The sequence below is a fragment of the Acanthaster planci genome, linkage group LG13 (genome assembly GCF_054643075.1).
Source record: "Acanthaster planci isolate LZ-2023a linkage group LG13, COTS_SCS, whole genome shotgun sequence".
Taxonomy (NCBI): Eukaryota; Metazoa; Echinodermata; class Asteroidea; order Valvatida; family Acanthasteridae; genus Acanthaster; species Acanthaster planci.
The window spans coordinates 13431098-13443610 of NC_141789.1; the positions used below are offsets into that span (position 1 = coordinate 13431098).

General features: G+C 41.0%; 1 long non-coding RNA gene across 1 annotated transcript; it reads left to right on the top strand.

The window, feature by feature from the left end:
• Positions 1-4414: 4414 nt before the first annotated feature.
• On the top strand, positions 4415-11249 carry LOC147797011 (uncharacterized). The gene is made up of 6 exons (XR_015427544.1): positions 4415-4630; positions 6863-6941; positions 7293-7363; positions 7629-7707; positions 8410-8545; positions 9526-11249. It is a non-coding gene; the product is annotated as an uncharacterized LOC147797011 (long non-coding RNA).
• Positions 11250-12513: the final 1264 nt, after the last annotated feature.

The window sequence follows — 12513 nt, forward strand, 5'->3', positions numbered from 1 at the left end:
TACAAGACAGAAAGGCAGGAAATAAATATTTTTGCAGAAGCATAGCTATTTCGTTCAAATTAAACATCTGCATTCTGCCTTCAAGCGGAAGTTATATCATGCCGCTACAAGCCAGCATATAAAACCGTAAGAGGGCGCCCTGTGTGAAACATGGGGCATGCGCCGTACGCTTTCTTCCTTCTTTGGGACGTGATTTGGTATTAAAAGACTGGCATAGGATGAATGGCACAGATATCATCGTTTCAAGCCTCATGGATAATCCATTACCTACTTCATTCCATTCAACACCCTACCCTTGGAGAGTACAAAACAGATATAAATAATTTTTCTACTGAATATTAACATCAACATAAATCATCTCTGAAAAAGGTTCACGGTCGCACATCAAGCGTAAGATTTATAAGCTCGTGAAAAATTATGAAAAAGAAAGAGAGGGTACTTATTAATGCATGTCTGTCACAACTTAAAATATTCACGAAGTGACGTAGCTACCGGTCAGCACCCTAAGAAAAAATCGTTCTTGAACAAGTCACTCTTGGTTTATCATTACAAATAGGCCTACTAGTCTTAATTAAGGTATAGCTATACAGACCCATTAAATTGACATAAATGGAAACAAAAACAATATCAGTATTTGCTACAACCTTTAATTTACACTTTCTTTCAGTGAAATATTTGTAATTACTTTTTTACACATTTTTCACTAGTTATACTTCAACCCTTTTTCTGTGCGCAATTGTAATTTTGTTTTATTCAGTGAACACGACTATATACATCATACCAAAGTTTTCAATTACTAGTTTCCTAAAAAGGATACACTAAAATCTAAGTTATCGATAATTCATTGCAAAAAACCCTTCTCATGTCCTGCAGCTGTAGACACTTTGGGGCATATGCAATAAACAATAGCAGATATTTAAAATGGGGGGGGGGGCACTTCACCAAATTAATGAAATCGATGGACGTCTTCCTCCGTTGTATACTTTTCTATAAAGCAGTGTTCAGTGATTACTTTTGGTGTAGGCAGAGGCGTGCTATGTGGCGGTGTGTCTCCTAATAATTATTCCTCTGCCGATTTAATAAAAAAAAGTGGCTTGGATTCGCGCGAGGTTAACCACTCTCCCCCCCGAGAGGGGAAGGGGGGGGGAAGGAGACGGTGTCGTGCATTTTAATAAACATTGGCGAAGTGTTATAGGGTATCGGCAAGCCCCCTGGATCAATCCCGTTTAGATACTTGGGGAGGGACTGCGGATACAGCGCACTAGTAGATTATTTTTCCTGAGTGGTGCCGAGGGGAAGGTGGCAAGTGGGCCCGTTTTGGTTTACCTCCCCAGCGCGGCATGCGGCCCGTTCGATTGATGGGAATGACACGTTGATCGGAATACTAACGGGCACCCAATTTGGAAGCGATGGTCCAACCAAAATCCCGGAAGACTTATAAACTTCTGGGATCTAAAACAGGTCCAGATTTCTGTGGAGACTGATGGATACCAACTTCTTTTTCCACAAACATAATTTTGATGACTGTCTTTGTAACTTCATAATGTTGCGTTCTACATTCAAGTGTAATATCAAATCAACTACGTCAACTTTAGCTTTGGAATTTCTTCGTTAAAATCTTCGTGGAAGAGGTATAGAAAACTCTCCTTTTCAGCTCTTTAAAATAGTGGCTTTGCTTCCAAATTCGTCGATCCCTTAGGAAAACCCGGCAAAGCCTGAGGACGAAACAATGTACGTAGCCTCCCGGATAACAAACGCCTTTTGGTGTGTTGGTCGGTGTCCACTTCAACCTAGACCCTAAAAACATCAAATTAATAGAAATCCCCCCAATTATCCCTCCAGACTTCATTTGAATACCTTCCGAGGACTACAACACCTTGCCATAGTTTTGTACTTTTTATTGTGGGAAATCGTCTTCATTTGAAGCAGGTGATGCAACGGTCGAATTGTCGAGATTTCATCGTTCTATAAAATGAAAATCAAATGGAACATTAAATTTGGATGGCAAAGTTTTGTCTTGTGGATCGCATCATTATTCAATATCCAACGCGCCTGTGTTTTGGTAATTCTTCAGTAGGGATGAGGGAAATTGCAAGCCTAAGTATAGAGGCCGGGGGGAGGCTCCGCATGTAACACAAGGCACTCACGGCAACAATTTAATCTGATCGATAATTTCTAATTCCCCAAATTCATTGCAAGCGGTCGAGCGGTTCTTGTTCTACCCGAGATTCACGTTGCTCCACCCACTATGTAGACTCTGCCTAAAATCATCTCACGTTTTCGCTTTTTGGGGGCTCAAACTGATTGACTCGTACTGGCGTGTTTGCCTCCCCCCCCGCCGCTCGATCGTTGGGGTTGTCATATTATTGTTCCAGCCCCCATTCAACGTTTTGGCTTTGTCTCTATGTCTTCTTTTCATTACCCACGGTCTCGTGGCCAAAGACGCATCGCAGAGAGACACAATTAAGGTCCCAAACATTTTCGGTTACTTCTAACAAGCAGCGAATATCAAGTGGCGGAGGGGATCCTTTCTGGGCCAATCGATTTTTGGCTTGTGGGGGGTGTAATCGACCCCCCTTACAGGACCGTCAACACACTGCTGGCCGCGGCCCAGATCAATGGCGCGTTTCAGTAATTGGGTTTTCGAATCGGCGACATGGGTAAAGTTGGCGTTTTATAGACGCCCCTCGTGTGTTTTTTTTCTATTCTTCTCGCTCGGCTAGTCTGGCCGCGGGCCTTTGTGAACTTACATGCGACATTGTGTATAAAGCCCGCCAACCAACGGCCATGTTAATGAGCACCTCCTTCCGTTCAGCGCAGAGACTCCTCCAGGGGATATTCCTACCCGCGATACGTTAAAGGCAATATCGGGTTTGGGTAATGTAGGCCTCCATCATTTCGAGAACTTCAAGATGAGGACTGAAAATCTACGACGATTGATGCTAATGGTTTCGCAGAAAAGAAGGCTGCTCATCTTCCATGACAGTATCCGGGAAGGGAAATTCAACCTGATTGAGTACAGATTTAACCACAGAAAAAATTGAGAACTTTTCATTAAATCGTTGTCAAAAATTATAACAGAAGCCATCATTTGCATTCAAACCCGAAATAACTGAAAGCAGTAGGCTGACAAAGTGCGTGTGACTCGAGCTGATTAGTTTTGCCTGTAAAAAAAATGAAAACAAATATTATCGAACCTTTCTACTCAGGATGAACCAACACCAATGGTATGAGACATTCCAGAAACAAACTCTGCGGAAAGCCTGCGAAACTATAAACAACTCCATCCACAACAAAAAATTCTTGAATTGCTATGGCTACGTGCACGCGAGCTGATTTCGCTTGCAGACCCCCCTCCGCACACACACACACTCATCTCGGCGCTAGTTTGAGTACACGACAAGTCACGATGATATATAGCCCCAGGCTTATTTCCACATAGAGTTCAAGCATTTCGATCTCATCAGACAGCCTAGATATGACCAAGATTACAAATAATTCTGGAGGAAGTTCGTGCGTGCTTTCCTCATGGCATTCTTCAAAATAGCCATGTTTATTGCCGTGAACGACGAAGGATTCACTTCCTACTTGACTAATAAGTCTTCACTGGTTGGTGATGGATTTAAAAAAAAAATTATACATTAATCTATAACTCTATAAAATAAACCATGGAGCTGAACAGCCTTCAAGTTAATTGCCTTGTTCCGTTTTTTACAGAAAAGATAAACTACCGGTACATTCAGCTGAAATCAATCGCAAATCTTCACTTAAATGGTTTATCCCATCGGGCGCTTCCTTCATGCATTTTTATGCCCAGAGGTTTTTTGCCCTACCAGGATACTCAAAGTCAGCGATAAGCATAGAAACAGTGTACAGATAAGACGTTACGTTGCTGAGTATTAACTTTGATTAAAAAGTATAGAACTGTCGGATATTTATGAAAACAGATTGCTTTCAAGTCTGTTAAACTTCAAATGCGCCGACTGATCGAGTTTAATGACAAAATTGGGGTGGCTGCAACGGCACCGTGAGTGCACGAATTTTGTAATTGAATCTGTGCTCCATCAAAAGCTGACTTGCCAGCCCTGCTGTCTGATTTTCAGCGCTATAGAGTAGTGACTGTACAAAGCATCCAACTGGCACACACGGTGCTTCAATCCATGATCTCATCTCATCCATTACTGTAGCCAATCAAAAATCGTCACTCCGGGTCAAACTTTTTCCAATTGAAAAAAAAATTCACGCGTGCACGTCCCATAAGTCACGCGAAAAAGCTCGATAGAGCGCCCTCAATTAATGCAATTAACAGCGTCCTCTGTTGACAAAGTAAATAGCTCCACAGTAACCCCCCTCCCCGTTTCTTTAGCGCTGTACGGTGCACTCCGTGCATGACGTCACCACACGAAACTCGCGCTGCACCGAAAACCCACTTTCAGAACACGGACAGACACACTACATACAAACAACACGTGAGGCCGGCCGGGTGCAGTGGCACGCGTGCATGTGTGCAGTACACACATGTACATGTACACTGGGCACTGTATCATGAAGAAATTAGTCTTCGAGGAATTGCTGGCACACCTACGTGATGACATTGATGGAGCATGGAGGTAGAACCTCCATGGATGGAGTAAGTACAATGAATTTTGCCATTATACATGTAATTCCACACTTTACAGGAATAAAGTTCATAGGCCTTGGGCCTACATGTAGTTCTTCAGTTGAGAGCATCATGGAGGAAGGTGAGAGCATGAAGGAAGGATCACAGAGACCATGGAAAATGGAAAAGACCATGTTGAGACCAGTAAACATGTAAATATAGGACTGGGGTCAGCCATGGAGGAATGTCTACACTCACTGGCTACAGTACATGAGCATGGCCCATCTCTGTAAAAATGACCTGAGGAACTGTAGTAGGCCTATACTATCTGACTTTAGGCCTATGCCCACTGAGATTTTGCACACATCTTGCAAATCGTTTCTTGTGTGCATCACACAGTGCACATGCAGCAACAGCTAGCCAAGAGCCAGCATAGCCAAGCTTGTTCCGCAAGTCATTTCGACTATTTCTGGAGGTGGCATTGTTTAACCATAACCTGTCACAGCTAGCAAAGCACTTCGTCTGATGGTATCAATCCAGTCACGCAGCTCAGAGGCCACTCGTGCGATAATAACAAGATTCCACCCCCTTCTTGATATATGAACAAACTGACCTTGCTAAATTGGCCATTGGCCCGTGCATGTGCACTGTGCCTGTGATGCACATAGATTGCTCAGTACATTGTGATTGTTGGGAGGAAAACGGGAGATACGTGAGTAAACCCTCCAATTGTTCAAAATAAGATTGGTCTTAAAAGTCTAAAACCGGCATTAATTACACAGTTTTCAAGAGTTATATACATGTAGATACCTTAAGGTTGCTCTCATGTGAAAATTTGATTGAAAAAGTTGAATTTGCGTCAGCAGTCATAATACCTCAAAGGCTGGATTAAAAAAACAGATAGCATTGCAATCCTGTATAAACAAACATGGCCGCAAGTCACACAGATTAGTGACTTCAGAACATCCCGTAGGCATACCCCACAGTTTTTGGGGTAAACCTAAACATGGCCAATATCTTTTCTCCATCAATCATGTTCTTATTCTCGGCCTGGGCCTGTCACCTAGCACAGATTGGAGGGCACTTTCGGTCTCTTCAGTTAGGGTTATGAGACCTGGGTGGGACCATGAGAGGGCACAATTTTCCTAGCAACAGAGGCTCCTCTGGTGGGAACTGCACCACAGGAGACTATGAAGTACACGCATCACGGTTGCATCCCTACCAGTTAAAATGAACTCTCCCCACCAATATGCATGACATGGCTCTTTTTGACCAATGAGGGGGTGCTTCTGCTCAAGGCGGATAGACCTACATGTGCATTTCAGAAAGAATTCCATAATGTATGATGTACACTTATCTGGGCTTTTCTTCCCACCTCTAAGACTGAACATCTCTTTATTGTCTTCTTCACTCATTATCATCCTGTAATTGGTGCTAAATGCGCTGTTGGATGATCAGATAAATAAACAAAATAAATGTAGATGTAATATGGATCGGTTTGACACCCTTTGCACAAATGGACCACGGAGGAAGAAACCTTAGGACACTGGTCTGGAATGTTCAAGTGTTTTCTAAGTGAATAGCAGCAACATTTTCACTGCTAAATTTTGACCTTTTAGGACACTTTTTTCAAATTGCTTTGAGATGGTTGGTATTACCTACCGGGTATACTAATAGTGACCACTGGCCACCATAGGGAAATTTTACTGCCATCAGTAATGGATTTCTTTCCATACATGTGGGCCAACATCGCGACTAACATCGAGGATATCAAGTAATCGTGCCATTGCATCTTGACTGTTAACGTTCCCTCACGTGGCTCACTTGAAAAAATCGCCAAAAACCCTACATAAACATTTGAGAAGTTCTGTAAACTTGATCATTTCTATTATTACCTCAATTTGCATACGCTTAAACAAAAGTTTGTCCGGAACTATTTTTAATTTTTGGGTAGGTTTAGTAGGAAGGACTGAAGGAAAAAAATTGGAAAATTGAGCCAAAATAACAATTTCATTGGAAAGTTTTTCGTGGGTGAGTAAAATCAGGAGTTTTGAATTAGAGTAGTAGGAGTTTGATGACATTTCACTTACTTTGAAATTTGAGGTAAAAATGTTGCTCCGGCAAGGCACTGGAGGCAAAAAATCAAATTGCGCCAAACTTAGGGGGCACGCAGGTAGGGGGCTTCAACAATAAATGAAGGATGTCGCTGTGACAACTGTAAAAGCTGAAGGGATGCATTTCGGTTTTTTGTTTTTATTGTAGGAGGAAGTCATTAAGAGAAGATGATGGAGCAAGGAATGGCCAATGAGTGGGCAGCATTAGTGGAGAGCACAGAACCCGAGTAAGTTCCTTCCCAGCACCAGATTATTCAATGACAAGCTGGATTGAGAAAGTGACCTTTATTCCTGCAAGTTTACTCTTTTTCTTCCGTACTGTCTTAATGCCAACCTTCCCAAATCCTTCAAAATCCAACAGGAGTTTTGTGGAAGATTGAGGAAGGTAGAGCCCATCCCACCCTCTTTGAATTCAAATGGGACTTGATGTGTCTGTAGAATTTTGGAGAATGTATCATTCTGGGGAGGATTTTTTAGGATTCGGAAAGGTTTCCAGGATCCAGGTTATTCCAGGTCTTTCTTTGCTGTCCTTAAGTCTTGCTGCTTAAATAATCATTACTTTGTTCACACTTTGTCAGCTCTGACAAGTTTGGCCTCACAGAACATGATGAAGATGATTCTGATGTTAGCCGTAGCACAGACAGTGAAGGTAAGTACATGTATTTTGTCCAAATAGGCCCTAGCTATCAGAAACAAAATGAACAATTCTATACAAAACCTTTGTACTGTGACCTCCTTCGTCCGACAAATTCAACAATGCGATGCAGCTTTCCTCTAAGGAAAGATACTGCTTACATTTATGATCATTTTTTCAATTTTTTATGATGAAGTCACTACGCTGTTTTCACTGCTGAAGTTAAGACCAAGAGTCAGTGATGGCATCAGTATTTTATCTCCTTTTTGTTCTTCTCAAGAACTGGGCTCAAGAGAGACTCAAGTTCCAGTGAGGACCCAAGTGACAGCCACTCTGACAGTGGATGAAGAAAACAGCAGGTAAAAAAGCTGTCACTCGTCAGTCATATTTGCCAACTGTGAAGAAAACAAATTTTGCAGGTAGATTTGGCCCTGGTACTTCCTAACGTCTTAACCCTAGAAGAGCTTGGTTACATTGGACCACCTCACAGCCGGCGGCAATCCTCCAAGAATTGGGCTGTCCAATGCTGACATTTTTTATAAACTTCTCATGCATGACTTTCCTTCTCAATACAAGAATTGAAGTTTTATCTCAATCTGTCATATGATTTGACAGTCACTTGGAAGTTTGGAATGGCAGCAGAAAGTATGCATTCTCGGTTGACTTCTGTCCAAAAAAAGGTGCTGTGCGAGAACGGTATGTTGGATTTTCACTAAAATGGTGTCAGAATGACCCAAAAGAGTTATTCAAAAAACTCCAGAAGGCTTGTGGAAAATATGCGCCTTGATAATATCGGAAAATATTTTAAAAGGTAGTAGATTCCCTTCCCCCAGCTCCTTAGGATAAAATTCAGAGGTTCTTCAAGAAATTTCCACTCACCCAGCCTGTTACACCTTGCGCTCCCCAGCACTGTATAGTTTCATGGATTTAACAGCGACCCACAGTAAGAGTCTATGTGGTGATGGGTTGAAACGTAGATGTTTTGCTCATTTTTGGAACAAATTATTGTTACAGTGTGACTGAAAAACCCTAGGTTTTTTGTCATTTTTCCATGTGTTTAGATTTGGGAAGGCCTCCTTGCCAGGTGAATGCACTGCCATGGCTGCCGATATGATTGTTGAGGGTAGCTAGCGTCATGGTGGACTGACCGATGATATCTCCAAAGTGAAGAGGCAGGTTACATCATAAGTAGGACAGGTAAGAGTCCTGTGTTTCATATCATTGCTGGCTTTCTGCAAGGATGAATCGGGGAAAGGGGGAGGGGCCAATTGGGGTCATGACCAAAAAAGCAAAAATTGTTTTCTTTTGAAAAAAATGAAAGGATCTTTTTGGCCTATTTAATTTCCCTTCTTTTGAAAAGTGAAAATGTAGCCTAGCCTCTCAAGCAACTGTAAAAATAAAAAAGTATTTTGCCCCAGAATCAGGTTTGTCCCCCCTCCCCAAAAACAAATCGGGTCCTGGATCCACCCTTGGGTGCTTGTGGCTAGCTTTTAAGGCAACCCTGACCGAGGGATGGTTGTGTGCATTGTGTCAACCAAGCAAGACGATAGGGATGAGGTTAAACCCTTGTAACCAGGGCAAGCTAGTTGAATACACCCACTATACTGGAATTCTTCACATTTTCCTGGCCTAAAGTTCCTTGTTGTAAACACTTTAACAGTATTATCAGTCACCATCCAAAATTTCTGGTTTGCATCCAACTCAACAGACTTGTGCACACTGTTGAAATATTTCTGCCCACACTTTTGGGATCAATCGTTTTCTGTAGGAGCTTTTGGTCCATAGATATTTTAGGTTTGTGGTCTTCCCTGATTGATGTTACAGTATTACTGTAAAACAGCGCCCTCACTTGTCAGGAAAAGGGAAAGGCAATTTTAAGTGTTTCAAAATTGCACTTTTTGATTCACGGAACCCTAAAGGGATGTCTGGAAAAATATTTTTCACATAGAGTACAAATCACAAATGCTTTCAGAAGTAATGGGTCGGCAGTGTCAAAGGAATCCTCTTGTCATAGTTCATCTTCTGACATGAAAATGGATGGAAAGCAATAGGCAGAACAGTTTTTTATAAAATAAAAGGTGTAAACACGAGGAGCGTACAAGGATCTTATAATTTCTGAAGAAATGTCTCAATTTCTGCTGCAACTTAGTTCCTTTTGTGATTAATTTCTTCCCCAGACCTCCTCATATGAAAGCTGTGGGTATGCCCCAGGAGAAACAGACCATGATGTTGATGAGAAGAGCGCCCTCGCTTCCTTCACCCTGAAGAGAAGGAAGATGGAGGACAAGATCCTATGGGACTTCACAGAGAATGTCAAGGCAGGAAGTAACTCAGATGCCAGTCCTCGCCTCCATCACTGAGGAGGAACAGTTTCCAGGATTGCATGAGGGATCCTCACCCGAATCGTAGGCACTGATTCACAAAAAGGCAAGGAAAGGACTCAATCTTCTCAGAGATGCAGTTACTTGCTTCCACCTTAGCGACGGAGCAAGTCTATTTGCATTTGTACACTACTCAAAGGATCAAACGTAGTGATTAATAATTGAAACATATGGTATTCACATCGCAAAAAATGAGCGTCATTCTATTTGACTATTTTTCTGGCATCAAAACAAGAAACTTCCGCTACAGAGTATTGAAGTCTCATGATCAACGATACTGAAAAAACTTTGGTCAGCACCTTGTCCAGGTCCTTTCAATTCTGAAAATGATGCATAAAAATTGGGTTTTAACCAAGTAATGTGAGGGTGCTTTTTATGAGTTAGAATGGTATCGTGGTAACGTCAGGGTGCTGTTTATGAGTTACAATGATATCGCGGTAATGTGAGGGCACTGCTTATGAGTTGGAATGATATCGTGGTAATGTGAGGGTGCTGTTTATGAGTTACAATGATATCGTGGTAATGTGAGGGTGCTGTTTATGAGTATATTCTGGTAATGTGAGGGTACTATTGTGATTTTGATCACAGAAATGAAGCACTTTGAAGATGTCTCTCAGCATGAACAAATTACATGTAACTATTGAGACCCTTTTATTCAGTAAAATAATGCAATGTCTGACATGTATCTGTTTGCAAATCTTCCTCCGAATCACATATTTTTATAATTATCTGTAAAAATGATGATTGATACCAAAAAATCAAATATGTGGTTGTCAGGACATTAAAAAAAGCTTCACAGTTTTCCAAAACCTAAACACAAAATGGCAAGAGGTCCAATATTTCAGTAACTATTTCTCAAAATGTCCTGAAGTGAGACACATACATGTACATCATTTTACCACAATAGGGTTGTATAGCACTGGCCAGTCTCATGTCATTGTACCCCCCCCAACTCACTAAGACACTCCCAGTCTCTCACCCCCTTGCCTCAGAGTCATCCCATCTTTAATTTATGCGCACAGAGAGTAAAAGGTGGCCATTTTGAAGTTGCGCAATACCTGAGCAATACACATCACCTAATGCTTTTTGACCCTTCCAGCTAATTGGGCTCTGAAACGCAACAAACCAATTGCATTGTCTCACATTCTATGGTGCTCAGCCAAGCATGAACATGAGCTTCAGTGTACGATAAGTAAAGTCAATGAGGTACACACCTGGCTGAAATTTTCAGAGACAGATGTCTGATCCTTTTCATTTTTCGAGTAGAATATATTGGTATCTAGTTCAATGCTGCTATAATGAACAGGGCAGGGTCCATACACAATGCCTGGTGTAGCATGCCTCCCCAACTATTGCGATTTCATTGGTACTGTTCCAGTCATCTCATTTCATAGGCTTAAAATTCAAAATGTTCTGATTTTCATGAAAAAAGGGGGAAAAGTCCTGGCAAAAGAGGGCGCTATTTGCAGAAAAAGCGGGTGCCATTTCGTATGTTGAAATTTCAGTTGTTACACATACATGTGTGTTCTTGTTGGTGTAAAACAGATTCTCTTGTGCGGCTGCTTGTTTTGCTATGGGCTCATAACATGGCCGTTCCAATTTCGGAGTTTATTGACATCTTAAATTTTGAGTCACTGTCATCAGTCCTAAATTTTTTTCTTTCATTTGAAACAAATTTGTGATGTCCAGTAAAAGTGCACAGAGAATTTGGGAGCCAAGAGGCATGTTCCGTATACCACATTGTTCAGCATAGTGACGTTGTACTGTACTTAGATCCAAATTATTTATAACTTAAGAGGTACTTTGTAAATTGAATAGACAATTGGTCAGTTTGCTTTTGAAGAAAGACTTTTGTTCGCCTTTAATTTTTTTCTTTACATTGTAATGCATTGACTCATATAAATGCACATTTTAAAATATTCATGTTTACATATAAGTTATCAAGATGCTATACATGTACTTCAAAATTTGCAAATAATGACCATTTGGAAAGACTCTAGACATTTTGATATTACTTCTTTTGAGGACTAAAAGCTTGTAACTCTTGCATGCCTTTTAAAAATTGAATGGTCTTCCCATTCCGGCAGCCATAATACCAGCACTGTTCAGTCAACCCAGTGGCTGTTCTGAACCTCACTTTTAACAAGTTTGCCCCCCCGAACAGAGATATTGACAAATGGGAAGAACCACCGACATAGGGCTGGATAGCTCAGTTGGTAGAGCACTGGTACGGTGTTCCCGAGGTTGCAGGTTGAAATCCCACTCCAGTCAATTTCTTTGTTCATTCCTTGGTTTTTCCTGGGACAAAATTCTGTGTGCATTTGTATTTTCCAAGTTGTACATCCACATTGCCAGAGCATTAGAAAAAAGTCTTTCACTTAAAATTATCACAAAACTGCAAGTTGCACATTATTGGCTCAGTGTTCAAAGGTCATTACTGCAAAAATGTAATTTTTGAAAACACTCCAAGGCCCTTACTCTGCACAAAAACTATATGATTTAAACAGTTCTTGATTTTTAATTTTTGTTTGCAGCCAACATGTTTAAATTTTAACCAATTCTGTTTCGCGAATTGTCTGAAACAATTTTTCACTAAACACCTTTTAGTGCATTCCTAAGGACCTTTTAGCACTGACTTGAAATTTGTTTCATTTGAAAATATTACTTTGCAAAAATGCCTTGTGTGTATATAAAACAATCACCATTTATTGCTATGACCAGTGAATTTCTATTTGCAAGTGTAATAAATGCTCATTTATTTAAAACTAGCCCAACTTGTTTGTA